Below are 19,167 nucleotides of genomic sequence, written 5' to 3'. Positions count from 1 at the left end.
TTAAGGGATGGATTTCGAAACCGGTTTCGCATTATCCGCCATTCTCACCCTGAGGCGCTGTTCTGTAAGTTCAACCGGGTTTTTATTTTCCATGGTGCGAAGGGGTGGTCAAGGAGACGAGCCGATCGATTTCAATGGCCGCGTTAATTTTGAACGACGGTTGATCGCAACATTCCTCGACCGGTCCTTCTAATTTGAATAAATTAACCAACCCTTTCTCGAGCAAGGAATCTTTTACCGCGCGTGTAATTGATTCTTTCGTAGAGCTTCGTTGCCGCTTTATATTTGCGAAATTTTTCGTTCAAAAATAATTGTATTTCATTTATTCATCAGAGATCTATTCAAAGTATATCCGATATAATTCCATTTTCTGGTTAATTTGCGTGAAACTTCCCAGTCTATTCGTAAGACATATAAGATTACCAAATATACGTTTATACGTGTTAATAATTTCTATCAATGTCTATTATCTTCGCAGACTTCGTATATTCCTGCATATAATCATGCTGACAAACTGTTCAGATTATTCTCTTAGCCGGTAACAGATCGGTCGGAAGCGTGAAATATTCAGAAAGCGTTGAGCCAATTTTCTGGGACATCCTCTGAACGATCGGTTAATCGCATCGGAAAGGAATGAGATTTTGGAAGCGAACGGAAGCTGTGACTCCGACGATCGGCAACAGAGTCGCGCATCTGGCAACTAGTTACCAATCTATTCCTGTGCAGGCATCAACGGGGCAACCAGCGGCGCATACCGGCCTGTCACAATGCAAACGGTGCATACACCCGTGGATTTCAAGTGCACGTACACGGGCTCGTGGTGATTCGAAATCATTTCTAATACAGTAATTGCCCCCGAGCGGTGCAACTGGCACGGATTCAGATCGCGTTCGTCAGTTGACTGCCTCTCGTTCACAGCCACCTGATTTATACATTCCGTTTTCATCCCGCGTCCTCGTTTTGCGATACCGCGGAATCTTCGCGATTCGTCCAACACGTCGCGATGGTTCGAAAGGATCGCGAAATTTTCACATCAATTTCGTTCCTCGAATCCTGTTAATTGGTAGGACAGTTGGCCTCTTTTATTTGTCTTTATCGATCATTGCTGGCTTGTACGCGTAGATATGTATTATTTTCATATTTACATTTTTCGATAAAATGTTTGCGTGGAATAAAGTTGATTTTAGTAAGAATTATAGATATCGTTAATTATTGAAAATTGGTAAATAATTATGATCGTGTTTTTTTTTATATTTCAATTGCGTAGTGTTTGATACAGAAAAAAGGTGAATCCACTTTTTTTGTAGAAATTAATTTTCTGTCTACCACCAAACCTTTTTTCTTTCAGAATTCCTTAAAACGAACTTTAAATTACAAAATATTTCATACGTTTCAAATACCAGAGTAAATATATTCGTACATGCTATATTGGATTAAATGTTTGTTCTGATTAAATGTTAAATGTCATGTAAAATACATATAGCAGTCATTAGCAACTACTATGCTCGTTAATTTTGCATATTCTTGATAAAATCCTTACGTTAAAGCAAAATATACACGAAATAAAATAGATGTACTTCTCTTTAACATTCAAGTACCGCTGCAATTCCAACAAAACCAACTCGCTGAACACAAATTATAAGCCATTCTCAGCCAAGTTCTGGCTACTAGTAGTCACTAAAACAAAAAGAAACAACTTCTATTCCCCATCGAGGAAGCAACGTTCGGTAGAAAACAAACGGGGAGAGAAAACCAGGGAAGAAGTCGATCCCCGAACGTCGGCGTTCTAACCCCGCGAAACTCGTTCTAAGCCCAGCAGACGCTCGGCACCCCCGACCACCCTCCTCGTCCAGCTTTCTCGTTTTTTTTACTGCAGTGCACGAGGTCTAAGAAACACGACTTCGCCGGAGTCGCACACTAGCCTCAACCGTGTAATTATGCCGCGCAGTGATTGGCGTGGTTCGTGGAACAGAGGGTGGAAGCGTGGCTAAGCACGAGGGTAGCACAGTGTGGCTGTGGCAAAGTAGAAGAAAGAGAAAGAGGGAGGAAGGCGGAGAAATTCTAGAGGGAGGGAGAGAGAGAGAGAGAGAGAGAGAGAGAGAGAAAGAGAGAGAAAGAGGGCCAGGAGGTGGTTGTGGGGCAGAGAGGTGGGTTTTTAGCTCGAATTCATTAGAAGTAAAAATCGATAGGCGACGCTCTCGCTGCCTCCGCCGGCAACGTTTCGCTTGGTAAAAAGAATGTGAGAGCACCGCCACCCCCTTTCAACCGCCCTCTTTTTCTCGGCTACACCGTTCTCTCGCACCCTCGTTGTTCTCTGTCCTCCTCTAAAAGCCACCCCTCACACTCTGCCGCTTCTTTTTTCCCGCATGCTTGTGGCTATCCTGGCTCCTTCTGCAAGACGATACTCGGTGCTCGAAAAGAGAAGAACCAACGGCGACGGAATTTTATCGCGCGTTAGCTGTCTCGCGAGTTACAAGCTTTCTTCGACTTGATATTTTTTTTCCTTGTTTACTCAACGTTTTCTCAAATGTGGAAAGTTGCGGTGCAAGCGTTTATTTTCATAACGAAGAAACGGGCGAAGGAGATGGATCTATGGGTTCGATGTTTTGGTGCTAAACCGAGGTTGGAATCTTGCCTTCCGGGAATGATGCATCAAAGGATAGTTTTGCGTTTCATTTTAAGTAGGTGTGTCAAATTTCTAGTACAAACGTGGATTAATCCGTTCGTTACAACCTCCACGGAACCGAAAGATTACTTTTTATACAGATTGGAACAGTTCCTGTTATTACAAAAATCTAAATCAGCTGCTTACCTCTCCAAGTAACTCGTCAATTGCCAACGTCATTTAGCTTACATCACGTCGTCCATCAAGCCATTCTTAATGACAATAATAAATCATCATCGGAACGCAATTTATTATGATAATTCATACCTCTGCCAAGATTCCAATATCCCGTAATTTTAACACGAAGGTCGAAGAAATTCGTTTACATGTTCGACCAAACATGAACCATTGTCTTTCGTTCGGTACATGCGATTCCATTACAGATACATGTCACAATAAACGTCGAAATTATTCATCACTGGTGGCATATTCCATATTAATAGGGATCCGAAACGGGCTACGCAACTCGACTATATCGTCCGGCGATCGGTTAAACGCGTTTACTTAGAACGAAGAACGATGATATCTTTCGTAACTTCTGGCCACAGAGCGCAAGCTTGACAGTTATGCAAAGTACATCGGGGCTGACCTTGGTGTCAGAGAATATCGATCGATCACGATCGGGCGCGTCGATCTTCGACGTGGCTGTTGCTACGGGTGATCGATCTTTGCACGCCGCCCTACTCTTTTCCGCTGGTTCCTCTCTCTTCCTCGCTCCTTCTCACTTGTTCTCAATTTTCTCGACTCCTCTTTGTCGCTCTCTGTCATTGTTTTTCTGGGTCACCCTATAAACACTGTGTGGCGGGTGTACGAAAAATGGAAGAGGTGGAAAGAGAGAGAGAGAGAACGAGAGAGAGAGGGGGGGTGGGACGATAGGGAGACGACTGCGGTGAAGAAGTGGTCGGGAGGAACGCGGGGTAAAAGGGGGTGGGCCAAATTAACGGTAACCACTTCGGCTTGGTCATTAGGGAAAAACTTTCTTTCCACTGGCGCCAACCAATCCGACCCCAAGGATCCACGGACCTGAGAGAATTTTCAATCGAATCGCAATCCTCGAAACGCTTTCGCCCTCGTTTTCGCGTAACGAGGACGCGTCCAACCCTTCGCTTCTCGCACCGTCCCATCGTCTCGCGCGCGCAACCACCCCGCCACCTACGAATCCTCTGTCCGTTGTTTCTTCCCCGAAATACGCAATTCCAATTCCACTCGAAAGAAATGCGGGGATGATTGAAGAACGAGAAGCCACCCGAGAGTTTGGTATAGTGCATCGATGGATGTTAGAGGAGCTTTTTCTCGAGATAGAAATATTTGTTTTTCATTTTTTATTATACTAATGGTATATATTTTTTATTATACTAATGGTATCCGTTTGTAGGAATTCTTCGTATATAAATTCCAATTTATGTACTTTCGTTCTAATTTATACGTACATAATGGTCAAGAAGAAAGTTAATCATCTTGAAATATAGACTAAAATTTAAAATATAAAATAAATAAATAATTTGATACATCGATGATATCGTAGCCCGAATTTTGTTAATTTCTTTCTACTAAGATACATTCTGTAAAACTATGAGAAACATAAATACTCGTAGACAAATCTTCCAAGATCCAAACGACGAAATTCTTAATTGAACCGTAAGATCGGTGAAACATTAATTCTTTCCACTACGAGAGGATGATTCTCGAAAACATCTCGAAAAAAAGAAAAGAAAAAGTAAGATCGAGAAAACTGTTCTAGTTGGCCTAGGATTCCTCGACTGAATGTCCTCCTTTGATGAACCCACATCGGCTCCATCCGCGTCTTTCCTTCTCTTAATTACGGTCCCCGGAGGATGGGGTAGAAAGAGGGGAGGGACGGTGGCAGCTATTAACGTCCAACGATCGAAGGAAGGAACGCGCGCGAAAGCCAAAGGGGTGCAGGACGTGGAGCGTTTAGGGGGTGGTGTGGTGTAAGAAACGGAAAGGGGATGGGGATGTGGTTGATCGGTGGACGAAGAGAGAAGAAGCAAGTCGGTACTTTTATGTATTCTATACTCAACGTGTGTGGTTTCACCGATCGAGAATAGCCCCGCGACCATGAGGGTGGCTAGTTGGAGAAGGGTGAGGCGAAACAGAGGGGATATTGTTGGAAGCATCGGTGGTTGGCGGGGATAATTAGACGCGGCGAGAAAGAGACGAAAAGGCTGGTTCAGCGAGAAGGAAAAAGAGAAAGAAAACGCGACTTCTGGGTAAAGCGGCGCCAGATAAGACTTAATATTTGATCGTGAGCCCACCCTTGCTTCGCTCTGACTCAACCCATACACACGTATACATACACACACGTATATACAGACAAGCGTTTGTAGCACGACTCACACCCCGATCCTTCGCGATCGATCTGCACCCCTTCCTGACCACCCCCTCACTCTCGACACCGTCCTCTCTGTGTACGAGCAACTATCAGGGGCAAATCTGTTGACACTACCGGCCGGAACCTTGTTTCCGATTTCCGTGGGATCGCTGATCGCTTCTGTGGAGATCCGCCCGTGAACGTCCTTCGCTCGGTCGGCGCGACCATCCCTGACGTCAGTGACGCTTGATTAACGCGCACGTGTCCTGCACTATTTCCTCCAGTTCGATATTGCCGTGTGTTCCGACGAAGGTCGCACTTCACGTGCCCTTCCGCCGACAATTTCGATCATTATCACCGACTAATTTAGCTAAGATTTCGCCAGATCGCGTCAATTCGCCAGATCGCGTTATTCACGATTGTCACGACGATCACGACTTTGAATCTTTGGATTTGATTGAACGATTTGATTATGATTAGTTGATATGTGGCTTTTGTGTTTGGCACAACACGATTCTCGTACTTTTTTAAACGCGGTTTCAGACGATGATTCATTAAAATTGATGTGTAGGTTAATCCTTAGAGTGCTGAATACTCGCGGCCTATGCGGTCCGTACATACGGCGCGCGGCCAGCGTTGACCATCGCTGTGGACCGAGTACTTTTTCTCTAGACTGAACTCTGTCGATTGACTATTCAAAGCACAAATCGTAATAAGTTATAGTAATTCTTTTGCACGAGATTAGATGATTCAAGGGCGTTATTTTTTAGTATTAATTATTTATTATAAACATTGAGATTTACAATAAACTAGAATTTGGGTAATAAACTAGAAAACAATAAACTAGAAAACTAAATTTAGTAAATATAACACAAGTTAATAATTCAGTTGTGTGTGAAAAATTTCAAAACAATTATCGATACATAATTCGACATCGCATTTTCTGCATTCGTATCGCGTGTCGCTCCTTCTCTTATTTTTCACACAAAAAACACATTTTCTTCTTGATAATTGTATTGTGCCGGCACGATTAGGGCATTTTGATGAAAAATGCATATCAATTAAACGAAATGGTAAATCCTCAGACTTTCTCTTTCCTCCTCCTAGCATGCTTCTACGTTCGAAATATTTTAGTAAAATGTTTCTTATCAACGCTAAATGAAATTCACTAAATTTTTGTTTCGAAGCGGTAGATTTTTGTTCTAAAATATATACATTATAAATAAGGAATGCATTTATATTTATCTCGCACAAATGTAATAGTATTATTTCTGCATAGGTGTTCGGAAAAATTGACAAACGCATATATACGTCCATAGCACTCTAAGGGTTAAGAAATACGAGTGACATGCGTTGGTGAAAGTTAATTTTAAGTACGTTGCATTTATGAATAACATAGATCGAGTATAGTGTGGCGTATTTGTGGCGGCACTCGACAAGAAATACGCCATTCGACTCTAATTTCAACCGGACGACGGTAGCGTAGTGGCTAGCGTCTTTGGTTACTAACGTTAGAGACCTGGGTTCGAATCCCAGCGCCTCCTCCGTATTCCTGTTTTTCCTGCTGTGTAAGCGTAGAGATCATATGAAAGAGCAAAAATAGCCGCGTTTAGAGGGTTCTGGTGTTCTCTCTGGCACAATTTTACGATTATGAAGAATATAAGACTTTACAGATAGACTGATTCTTTTCGATCTTCCATTGCGCTTGGAAAAAGGTTTTGAGTAAGTGATTACGGGACGCCGCGTCCTTACGCATAAATCTGATATCTGACTGAAAAAAAGGAAGGGATCTGTTTAGATATCTTAAGCACTCTCGTTTACGGAGAAACGTTCTCAAAGATCATGGAACCGTTGATCCAAACGAACAAGACGCTTAGATTACTCATCAAACAGATGCGAAAACTAATTATAATTTCATTCAACACCTATATATGGCATCAAACTCGCAAAAATCCACCGGTGCCTCTGACAGTGTTGAACAGATTGTGCCAAGGGGGAGGGGCTACATACCAGTGGACCTCTAACTGCTTGCGAATATAATGGATGTGATCTTATACTGGAATGTTATCCAGTCAGAGATCAACCGTTCGGAAACACAGGATAAGATTATTGATGCGTAACGACGTGGCGTCCCGTAATCACTTACTTAAAACCTTTTCCAAGCGCAATGGAAAATCGAAGAGAATCAGTCTATCCGTAAAGTCTTCATATTCTTCATAATCGCAAAATTATCCCAGAAAGAACCCACAACCCTCTACGCGGCTATTGCTCTTTCATATGATCTTCACACTCACACTGCAAGAAAAAAAGGACTACGAGGGCGCTGGGAATGGAACTCGTGTCCCAAACGTTCGTAACCTAAGGCGCGCTAACCACTGCGCTACCTTCGTTTTGTTAATGTTAATGTCGAATAACGGTATTTGTTGTCGAGTGCCGCCCCACGTATTTTTAGAATATAGATTGTGGGTGTTTATAGAACCGAGTATAAGGCGAAGTTAAATTAATATTGTAGTATCGATTATTGTGACGCAAGAAAGGGATAGAGAGAGAGAGAGAGGTCTTACTCGAAAGTTTATTCGCAGGAAAAATTTCGTTTGTTTTCCTCAGATTCTAAGTATTGCAATGAATAAAGAAAAGGATACGATTGATCGTTGGAATTATCAGAGGTATGTGAATTTGCTACGAGTGAAAGAGTCGTGTCGAGGCTTTAAAGTTTTAATTTGCAAAGCTTCGAAGCTGAACCAAAATGGACATGTATATTTTAACATGCGTTGTTAATGTCAAACTCACAGAGTAAAGTATTGAATAATTAAAAACATTTCAACCATACATTTCGTTTTACTTACGTTTTGCAGACAATAAAACCGAATCGATTATGGTATGATGATTTAATCTCAATTTAATTTCAATTTAAGCATTGAATTCCACGATTGCTTGGATTATCCTGTCGTAAATTTAATTTGTATTTAATCAAAAGTAAATCGTCTATAAATAAAGGCAAAGTTAAAATCTAAATGCTTTGTCGTAATAAATGATAGAAGAAACGATGCTCGAAAGTTTTAGAAATAACGTTTCACATCTTTTATTGTCTTCTTTGTTGTCTTTAGGGCGTTTCAAGTTTCCAGAGTGATCAAAGTTTTCCAAAAAGGGACTGTTTCTTCGGTTGGAAAGGAACAAAGAAGCTATATCTGGCTAGTTTCTTTTAAAGTCTATTCTTTTATGGCGAATGGAGTAGAAAATCGCTAGAAGGATGTTTAACGCTGTTGAGACATTCCACGGTGCGAGTTCAACAACTATTTATCGCTTTTGTCTTTGTTGTTTCGTGGTCGTCGTGAGGTCACGAAATTGGTTATGTGCATAATGTAAATAGATTTCGTGACTTCGAATGCGTTTGTTCCATTGCGATCATTTTATCGGGGACATCGCACTTCATAAAACAGCAGCGTGTAGCTGCTACTTCCGAGAAGTCGAGTCGATTTAACTTAGGCCAACGGATTAATTATTCTAATAACTGTGGCAAAAAATTTGTCGCTAATTCGTGGAACTTTGATAGAAAATACGTATAACTATTTTGGTTTGATAATTATTTTCAAAGATTCAAAAATTCGCTATAAGAAGATTTTCAGCTGCAATAACTATCGCGATATTCTTTACGTTATACCATTAAAATGTGAATAGTTTATATTTAATTTACTTTGTCTTCTTATATCGGGCCGAATAGAATATATACGACTATGTATACTCCAACTCCTCCCATTTCTCCATCGTACACACCACTTAAAGCTATAAAATGGCTATCTCTAATAACGATCATGGAAAAAGTTGTAAAGCAACAGATTAATTAGTCCTATAACTTTATTGGTCATATTTTTCGACACCATTAATTCTACCGCGAAAGCCAGTGTCTTAAACACTTGAGCACCAAACGAGACTCTAACACACCAATAAAACTTCCAACTATTGACAGAATCAACGAAACCCGATTTTATTATCTTCGTGTTAATCTCAATTTTAATCCTAAACTCGATGTTCAAGACGTTAATATTCCTTCGTGTAGCGTTTAACAGTCTTATAAATATTTCCATTAATATTCCACAGATATACCCGCTCTAAAGGGACGTAGATATATACGCAACATAAAGCCTATTTAATGAGTAATTTACGTAAACGAAAAAGCTTACGACTAAAAATATCTTACTCGTAATGAAAGGATTCAGCACGACCACGGTTAACATTCATGGGCTCTCAACGCGTAATCCGACGTTAAGACAAATCGAAGGTGCAGCTCGCCTCTGCCTAGCTGAAAGAGCATCGTCCACGAAGATCGTGCAGCGGGTGGCTTCCACGGGTAGTCCCACGGAATTTTCTCGTAGATGCTAGGTGTTGCGGATGCAGGGTGGCCGCGGGGCAACCTGAAAGAAATTTCCATGCCGAGGCGGCGAATCGATTAGACGCCGGTCAACTTCGACCCTGTCGAACCGCAGACTCGATATTCTCTATTCCTCCCTCCCGCTGGCTGTTCGCTCTCTGTTTCTCCCGGGACTCGATTCGAGCGTATAATTATCAGAGGCACGCGAACCCAGGGACCCTCCTCGAGAGGGCCTACGACTTCTCTTCCTCTTGCTCGTAGCTTTACTCTTCGCTGTTTCTCTTTTTCTCTCGGTTCTTTCTTTCGTCCTCTTCTTCTTCTCCGCGTTGAACTACGTGGTTGGCTGACTCGCTAATACTAGGAAGAAAGCTAGACTTACCGCGGGCTTCGCTAGGTTCCTACACGGGCTCGACCCCATGCTGGAGGAGCCACGGTGCCCCATTACCATACGATTTTCATGTTAGCGCCTCCGGGCCCCCAAAGCTGCACGACCGCGCATTATACTTAACCTAAACCAAGCCGTGTGTACGTTCACGTGTACACACGTGAGTTCTACTACGTGGACGGTCTCGTGTGGCCAGGCGCGCTGCTGCGACTGTGTTTCGCCACTCGGGGCGACGCGGACGTTCGCGTAGGTGTAGGTGTGGCAGGACCATGGAATCCCGGCGTGGGTAATTGTACAATGCTGTAAACGGTTTACTTCTGCACATTGGCGTAGTCATGCGGGGTGGAGCAGGCGGCTTCTACTCTGATGTTGTTTCAAATGGATAAATGTTTTGATGGATGTTTCCAGGGATGAACGCTTTCGGCAATCTCGTAGTATCTGATTCCATTCGAGGACGATTTGCAGATGTTAAGTAGATTTTTAATTGATTAAGTGGTAAAAAGAAAATGTTAATTTGACGAGAGGAAGATCGTACGGCGAATGACCGTGTTAATTGAATATTAATTTCGCTTGTATAATTTGAGGACTTTGAATGAGATTCGTAGTGAAATCTTAAGAATTATAAGAATATTATTTTATAATATTTGCAGTGTTAAATAACATATTATTCGTCAATGAGTGTAATAAGTTTATAAAATAAAACGAATATTCTATGTTCTCGTCCAGATGAGAGTTTATAACGTAAAAATCATTTTTCTATTTTTTGTAAATATCACAAAATATCTTAAAATTTACAATTCGTAACAGAAGCGCAGATTACACGAATAATTCGGTGAAATCACACGCAGGCATTAAACGAGGCATCGATGAAAGAAAAATCATGAAACGCATTACGTTAATCCGTATGAAAGTCAGTTTGATTAATGTAACACATCCATTGGACGCGGTAGTGACGCGTGAAAATTCCGATCGGAGTTCTGGTCGGCTGCTGTCTCCACTGGCCACCCATACACTCAGCCAAGTGTGACTACGCGTGATTACGTGTGACTGCTGGGAGGCATTTGCAACAATCGCAGGGATGCACTGACAGGCAGCTTTATTTACCTAATTACCGGATTTAACCGGGGAAAATAGTGGTGAATGATACCTCGCGATACTTGAGTTAAGTACGTGTACGCTGGGCGTGTTTTTCGTGCGCGTGTATGCGCGCGTTTATATGTGCGCGATGAATATTAAGCCAAGAGAAGATTAGAGGTTTTCTAACATGTATCTCGTTCCCTTCCCCTTCTATTTCATCGCGCTAACGTTCCTATATCTTTCATTTTACTTTTTCTTTCCCCTTTGTACCGATCCTTCTTTTCGTCCTTTCCATTTTCTTTCTTTTGGAAAGATATTATCGACTCGAAGATCGAGGAACAACGACGTTTCCGACGAATTTGTACACGTGCAATTCCCTATTATTCCTTCGATCCCCTGGCAAAAGCGGAGGTAACAGCGTCGTAAAGGGGTGGGAACAGGGGAAGGGAGTGTTCCGTGTTTAGAATCCGTAAAGCGGCGAGCGTACGCTTGCATGGTGCAAAACTGTAAACGGCGATCGTAAGAGCATACGGAGCTGTCATTACTAGATAATTATTTCCCCATAAAGCAGAAATAACAGTGACGCAGTAAGAGTCCGCGTTAACCTTCAATTAAAAAATTTCAAGTTTGCACGTGGCGTGGCGAGCCTCGACGAGGAGGAGCACTTCATACGATTATTTGGGGTAGCAAAATGCCGAAATTAATCGTTAAAAACGAGAACATAATGGCTGTTGGGAGAAGAAATGAGTAGCTTCGTTCTAACGATCCAGAAAGTCTTGTTTTATTATTGGATTGATATTAATCGGACGTTTCGTTTTATTGATCTCGTTACTTTCTCGATAATTTACATCCATTATTAGCGTACGTTTAACTTTTAATTACCATGTTAAAGAAACTGAAAAGATATACACATATATATTTAATTTGTTTACTTTTTCTGTAGTTGTAGTTAGTGACGTTCGTGACTCTAGTTCCTTGCGACATTTACGAAACGATGATCATGATTGTACTAACCAAATTGAAAATTAATCTGCAAATGTTTATAGAAATTACAAAATGTTTATTGCAAACATATATTTAGTAAAAAATTAATATACAACATGAACAGTCGTTCTAAGGATATAATAAGCGTCAAATATGATCTAGCTGAAATATATATGTAGAGGTTTATGTGTAGAGGATGACTGGTCGGTGAGGTTTAATGGACGAGATTGCTCGTTGTTGAAATCGTCGAATATATTTAAAATGATAAATTAGTATGCAGATAATGTTCGCTAAGACTGTGTATAATTCGTAAAATAGGATCGCTAATGACTCGTTAATTAGATCGCTGATAATTCGTTGATAACTGGTTGATAACTGATCGACAACTGACTGTAACTCCTTTCCTTGCGATCGCGACCGCTTATTTATACTGGTCGGGGGAGAGTCGGAAAATCCAAATTCGTCTTTGTTCGACGGTTGCACGTGGCGGCGACATTGTTTTGCTCGGAGTTTATTTATTCTTACATTACGTGTATCCTAACGATCTTGATACTTCGAGGCGAAACAACAATGATTTGAATTTTTTCTAACTGGTTTCTAACTCACGTGCCGCTATATATAGCTGTTTATTAATATAATAAATAATTGAACTTTAAATAGTTTTGTGATCTGCGCGAAATATATAATCTCGTCTACTTCTATTAAATATCTTGCAATTTCTATACATATTTTCGGATTTGTCAAACTTTACTAGCATAAATAAGGCAGACAAATTTTATAGCGCAGCTAGTAAAGTTTCATAACGTTACGCACAACACACATAATATATTCATAAAAGATATCTACGAGTGTTCGTGAGCTTGTGTACATGACTTGTTATCAAATGATACAGGATATTCTAATTTTTCCGAACAAACATAATCGTAGAAACATAATCCACGAGTGAAAGTGAATGTAGATTAACGTACATCCACGGTGTTCATTACACAAAGGATTAATATCGTTCGATTCGTAACTCTCGTGTCGTTGAAACGCTAATTCGGTCTAAAATCGCAGTTAACCCTATTACGTAATTAACCCTATAAAATTCCGAGCTACTACACGGGCCACCCTCGTTTCGAAAGGCGGAGAGCAGAGTGCAAGCCGAGAGGAAAACAAGCGGACAAGGGTGGGATGTCTCGTGTTTAGAATCCGTAAGGCTTCGGGCGTTCGTTTGCACAATGTAAACGGCGATCGCGGAAGCAGCCTGCCCAGCCATTGTTCCACGATTATTTGCCCTCCCTTTTGTTGTCTTCTCTCGCCGGAGTACGGATACACATTGTAGATACGCTGTCGTTACGAAGTTGGCGAAGACGCCATGACACCCGTGAAACTTTAACAAACATTCCTTCCGTACAACGGTTTTATGAGAGGCACGGATAGTAATCGACCACGATGTTTCTGCTCACTGTCGAACGGTCATCTTTTATCGACGTGGATGATGTAAGCGTATCTTGAAATAGAATTATTGGAATTTTCGAGGCTATTAATGTTCTCCAGCGTGTTCTTTTTTTTTTTTTTTTTTGGTCGAAGTTTATTGATAGTTGAAGACAGTAAAGAACGAAATTGCTGATATTTCTGGGTAGCTAGTAAATAGTAGCTGGATGGCATTTATGCAATTATCGATATGAATATCTTTGACGTTCGGATATTAGATATTGACGTTCCATGGTAATATTTGATGCATTAAATGTCTATAATTACATCAGTATTTTAAATATAGCGCTTGAAAACTGAGAATTGGGAATGCATTGACTTAATAGGAGTAAAAATGTACATTGTTATGAATATTTTTCAAATTTATTATATATTTGTATTAATTACCACAAATGAGATGCCATATCTGTTATGATTTACGTACTATGAGTTGCCTCTAATAATCATTTACGTTATAATACAGAGGAGTGTCGTATTCTTTAAAAATGCGCGTTTAATATTAATAAAGAGAGAGTTCATCTTAAACATCATGTACTTGACACTAATTTCTATATGTGTTTTATATTTCTCCGCTTCATTTAAGATTACATGTTCCAAGTTTCTCGTGTTTAAAATCAAAGCTAATTTTCTCAACGAGAAAATCGTTATACTAACAACTCATCCCTAATCCTAAAATATTCTGAACCGACTAATCTTGCAATTAATAAATGTCATTCGACTTCCATCCAACTAAAAACTAAAGAAAGTACTTCACAGTGACGAAATCGTCACGAATCTAAAATTCGTCCAAGAATACGGATAGATTGTTTGATTCTGGTTACGTTTGGAGCGCACTTTTGACGTTGTCCGGCCATCGAATGCGCTTCGATACGAGGAAAAACGAGTTCGTCGCGGGGGACTACGTAATCCACGGCAATTTTTCCTGAGCCAGAAGTGGCCGTGTTATACTAGCGACCCTACGACACACGAAGCTGCAAATGTCGCATTGTGGACCAGCCAATAAAGTCGCTCGTTCGCCCACGCGAGCCCCGCTGGACGGTCTCGCGGCGAAGAGAGAAAGAAACGATTGAACACGATCTAGAAGAGGATAACGAAAGCTTAGAAGGGACTATTGGAAACGCGGCTTGTCGTAAATGCCTCGAGTTTGCGTCGTTTCTTTCTATTTCGTTCGGTTTCTTTTCCTCCTATGGGTTCGTTCTTTCTTCTTTAGCTCGGTCGCTCAAAAGACGCAAGGTCGACTCGTGGGTGGCGACGATAATAATTATTGCCTGGGGGTTCGAACGATCGATCGACGATCTCGGATTCGCCGTGCCAAGATCACGGCGATCTCCTTTATTTCTTGTTGGAACGCGGCTTTTATCACCCGACACGACCGAAACGGTCAACGTTTTCACTCGTTCGAGAGAAAAAGAACGCGGCAGGAGGCATATATACAGAATTTTGCATTTAATACCCGCTGTACTTTATGCCGATCAAGAGAACGTTGGTCCTCTCGTCCCTCATGCAGGCGCGAAAGAGATTTTTACGACGGCATAGTTTCCACGGGATGCGCGTTCGATGTTGTTGAATGGCCGGCAATCCGCGAAATGTCTGCGTCCCGCTTGAATCGTAATATTTTTATCGATCGAGCACCGAAGGCACAGTAAAAAGACTATAAACGACGAGGACGCTCGTCCTCCTTTTCGCGGAATTCCACAAATTGTACGCAGCTTGCACGAATTAACCCTAGCTTCTTGATGTTAACGACGCGATTTCTTCGACATGATCGAGTTTTTTTACGTGATTACGATTTTAGCGGAAATTATGTGTACAAGTGTTAGAGACTAGTTCATAACGTTTTTTCAAAGAGAATTAATAAACTACGGGAAGGTTTCTGGAGTATGTTTAACGTTGTTTGAAGAAGTTTGATGTTAAAGTAAGTTCATAGGTAAAAGTGTATGGATTATTTTTGTATCGGAATATCGAAATGTAGTTTTATTCGTGCGTGAAATGTTATCGTTAAATCATAGATGAAACTGTATGATTATATTACTCACCCATGGAATATTTTGCTAAGCAATGTAATCTACATTTGACTAATATGTCAGTCGATAGAATCTTGCAAAGACAAATTTATAGATACACACGCCAGAAACAATTCGAATTAAATTCCATTGTCCAATTTCCAACATTTCCATCGTCGTGTCCATAATCGATAGGCACCGGACGTGTTAATTTATTTATCTTATAATATTCATTTAATCTAAATGTAACAGACATATTCCGTTCCCTTAACCATATAAACATCAACTTCGTCAAATGCTCAACCATCGTAACAACCAACTAAATTATCCCACTCGCATTCTCCTTCACCGCACCTCTCATCCATTTACCTATAAAAGAGAAACATCGTGCACAACTCACCATCTCCCAGTTTCTTAATTTATAAGATCGTCAAGCTTATCTCGCAGGAAACATCCCATACGTTCTCTTCGCAGAAATATCAGTAAATTTCCGAGCAATCTGCCGGACACACATTAGCGTATCTTAACGATAAGAAGCATTCTCTTGGACAAACCTCTGGAAACGTAGTCTCTGTTCGTAGGAACAGGGAAAAAACGAGAAACACGTCAATCGTTGCTGGATCGTCGGGGGCGGAGGCAGTACCCGAGGCGAGCGTAACTTACCGGGTAATTTGTCGGAGGTACACGTGAAAAATCGTGATAGCTAATCGATTCCTGGCTGGACGTCGATCGAATGTCCTGCGAATCGTCCTGTCCCGTGGGCAGCGCGCGTCTTCCACTCCCGGACGATCTTGGATCGCGCAATAACCGTCGATCGATACCCGTGCGATCCCGCCTCGGTGAAACGACCGATCGTTCGCTAACTCGTCGAGACGATGGCGATTTTTTATCGCGTTAACGAAGTTCCACGGACGAAGATCGCCGCGCGACGATAGTAATAATCGTCGTGTGTACGAGCGATCGATCGGTCGTTCGCTGTGTCTCCGCACGTTTTACGCGGCCCTCGATCAGTCGATCGTTCTCCGCGGCCTGCGTCCGATCGACTTTTACTCCGTCGTTGGTGACGCGTATGGAAACTCGTGGGTGACAATGACAATAATTGTAGGCTCGTACGCGCGTCCTAAACGCGTCGTGTCCCCTCGTCGATGCCTCGAGACTCGAGGTTCGTTCGTCGTGCAACAGCAAGACCACGGGTTCGTGGGTGACAATAACGATTCCAACAGGTTTATACGGGGGATTCTTTGCGATCCATGTACTTTAACGTCGTTTTATTCGCGTGATTTCGCGTCACGATGGTCCCGCTAGATCGTCGGTTCAATGACGAAGCTGCGTAGTGACTGGAACGGAACGGGTCCAGTCTTAGAGGGGAGGTTTTATGGAAGTGATTTGGCAGATTTTCGTATCGATCCAGCGGTTGCCTTTATTTCAAGAGCGTGACGTCATTTTGAGAAAAGATGATTTGGAGTTTGATGATTATACTCGATAAGTTGCGAGAAGATGCGATCAAATTGGAAAGTGTAAGAGGTGATTAGAGAAATCTGTTTTGTTTGATAATTTTGATACAATCCTGCTATTAATATTTCATACTCCAATTAACGAATGCCACGCTTTGTTCTACTATACCTAACTACCTGAAATATAACACAATTATGTAATATTTAACTGTACAGAAATTCGCGAAACAAAAAATATAATTATGCTAAGAAGGAAACCCGAAACTTCGTCCTTACGCTTTTCCTCCATCGCTACACTTTCAACCTTTAAATTTTCTCAGCCTCCATCCACCATCAAATAAATTTATTCAGACGATGGCAACGCGCGCAGCGTTCGACCCGTTGATCCGCTCGTTCGACTCGCCTCGAGTAACGTCTGGTATCAGACCGAGATTTATTCCGGCACGCGCGGAAATAAAAAAGAAAGTAAAATGATGCAAATCAGAGGAGGGCTCGCCAGGAACGAGGAGAACGAAATTCGGTCGCGTGTGCTCGATGATCCCGTTTCCAGCACGCTCTGTGTCGCAAAGTCTAGCGCGCGCTCGAGATCAAACTCGAGGGTGAGGAACGTTATTCAAATTTGACTCGTGGAGATTAGAATTAGAATCGACGATTTTTGGACACGTGCCTGTGCGCATCGACGATCGTTCGAATGGGGAAACAGAAACGTCTGAGAAGAAAATATTCAAATTTTTTCCGGGTAGAAGACACGAGCCGGAAGTGGTGCTTTGTGGCCTGCCATGATTTATTTACATGAGGCGACGGATACGGCACACCGGTGCAGCCTCCCTGGATTATAATTAAAATCGGGAACACGAGGCTGGAACGTGCGATCGGAATTTATTTCCATGTTTAAGTCGGACCAAAAGGCAATTCGAAGGCAGCTATATGTTTGATTAGGTGGTTCACGCTTTCCACTAGGATCTCGACGTTCGATGACTCGCTTTGATGGGGTAGAATGACTTGCGGGTAACTGTCGAGTGTGAATACGTTTAGGTCAAAAGTTTAAATAGAATTTGTAAACGTGAGACGAAAGTTTGGTGATGTTTGTGATAGTGTAACTGCTTGAAGGATTGAAAGGAAAGAAATTTGATCGGAATTAGAAGGATGTATATAAAAATACACGTTGATCCGAATGTGCTGAAAATATATTTCTATCGCATTTTGTTTTAAATATTTCTTACGAGTGTGTAAAGACTATCACAAGAACGATACTGTTTTCCTTGTAGGTGGAAGCGTTAGTGGGATATTAAGGCTGCTTTCGATTCTTAAATGGAAGGCTTACAGGGCGAGTTGAACGATCTACAACACAAGGTACGTACCTAAATCAAGATATTCTAATCTTAATCTCCTATCGCCGCGTATTCCTATAAAATAATTTTCAATCTTCGTTCACGCTAAGTATCTCGAAACGTACTTATGTAAATGCGTGATTCGAAGAGTCGTTGTACGAATCGAAGGGTTCGACATGAATCAAGATCGAAAACCGTTTAAAACCGTGGCCGTTACGCGTATCGAAGGAATCGAACGTCTCGTCGTAGCACGTTCCCGACAAAGGCAGCCACGGGGCTTTCATGCGTGCCAAGGACCTTCCGTATGCAAATTTCACTCCTAGATCCATAGCAGCACGCGACCCGCCGCTGCCTCGAATTCACATTCAAATTTCCCGCTGCGAGGCCGCAGCGCGTTTTTTGCATCCTTAATTTCCACGTGAAGCGTGCACTTGTTACTCTCCAAAGGGTAGAAACGGGGAAGGAAAGAGAGAAAAAAAGGAATACCTGACTGGCAAGGAAGTAAGGGATTTTTCAGTCTGTTAATGACGATAGAGCAGTCACTCTACGCATCGTTGTTGATTTTCATTCATCGATAATCTAACAGCCAGCAGAAATTTTACCTGAACGATTCGTCGAAGGAGTGAGGGAAAAGTTATAGGTGTTAGAATATGTACGTTAGAATTGAATCTGTGAAGGAGAAGGAGGGGGCAAACGACGATGATTAACGTTTTAGGCGATATTTGAATTTTAAACATTTATTTTCGAACGGAAAATTGTTTTTTTATTTTAGCTATTTTTTATTCGAGTAGATGGTAATAGAATAAATGGAGCATTCTAGTAGACATATGGAATTTATGAATTTAAAGTTTGCATGAATGTCATAAACCGAAGATTTCAATAGACATATTATAGTCTGTCGCTGTTTAAATACTTGTAAAATTCTGTTCAGATATATAATGCATCCCTGTAGAAGATACTGCTACTGTAGAACTTTCGTTCATACGTACTTCAACAAGTATTACACAGATATATAATATATTATGTTCACACAAGCATCTGTGAAAAGATATCTGCTATTTCCTCCTAGTTTCCTCTCAAAGTCATTGAAA

General features: G+C 41.5%; 1 protein-coding gene across 2 annotated transcripts in view; it reads left to right on the top strand.

Annotated features, from left to right (window-relative positions):
- Window positions 1-19,167, top strand: part of LOC117214410 (zinc finger homeobox protein 4-like) — a 290,596-nt gene that overhangs the window by 101,133 nt on the left and 170,296 nt on the right. For both annotated transcript variants that reach the window (XM_033460508.1, XM_033460516.1), the window contains exon 4: window positions 18,014-18,098. The gene's annotated coding sequence lies outside the window, so the exon portion shown is untranslated. The remainder of the gene's footprint in view (window positions 1-18,013; window positions 18,099-19,167) is intronic.

This window comes from Bombus bifarius, unplaced genomic scaffold (assembly GCF_011952205.1).
Source record: "Bombus bifarius isolate JDL3187 unplaced genomic scaffold, Bbif_JDL3187 scf7180000007970, whole genome shotgun sequence".
Classification (NCBI taxonomy): Eukaryota; Metazoa; Arthropoda; class Insecta; order Hymenoptera; family Apidae; genus Bombus; species Bombus bifarius.
Note: the sequence above shows the minus strand (reverse complement) of the source record. Positions and strands in the feature narration are given on the sequence as shown.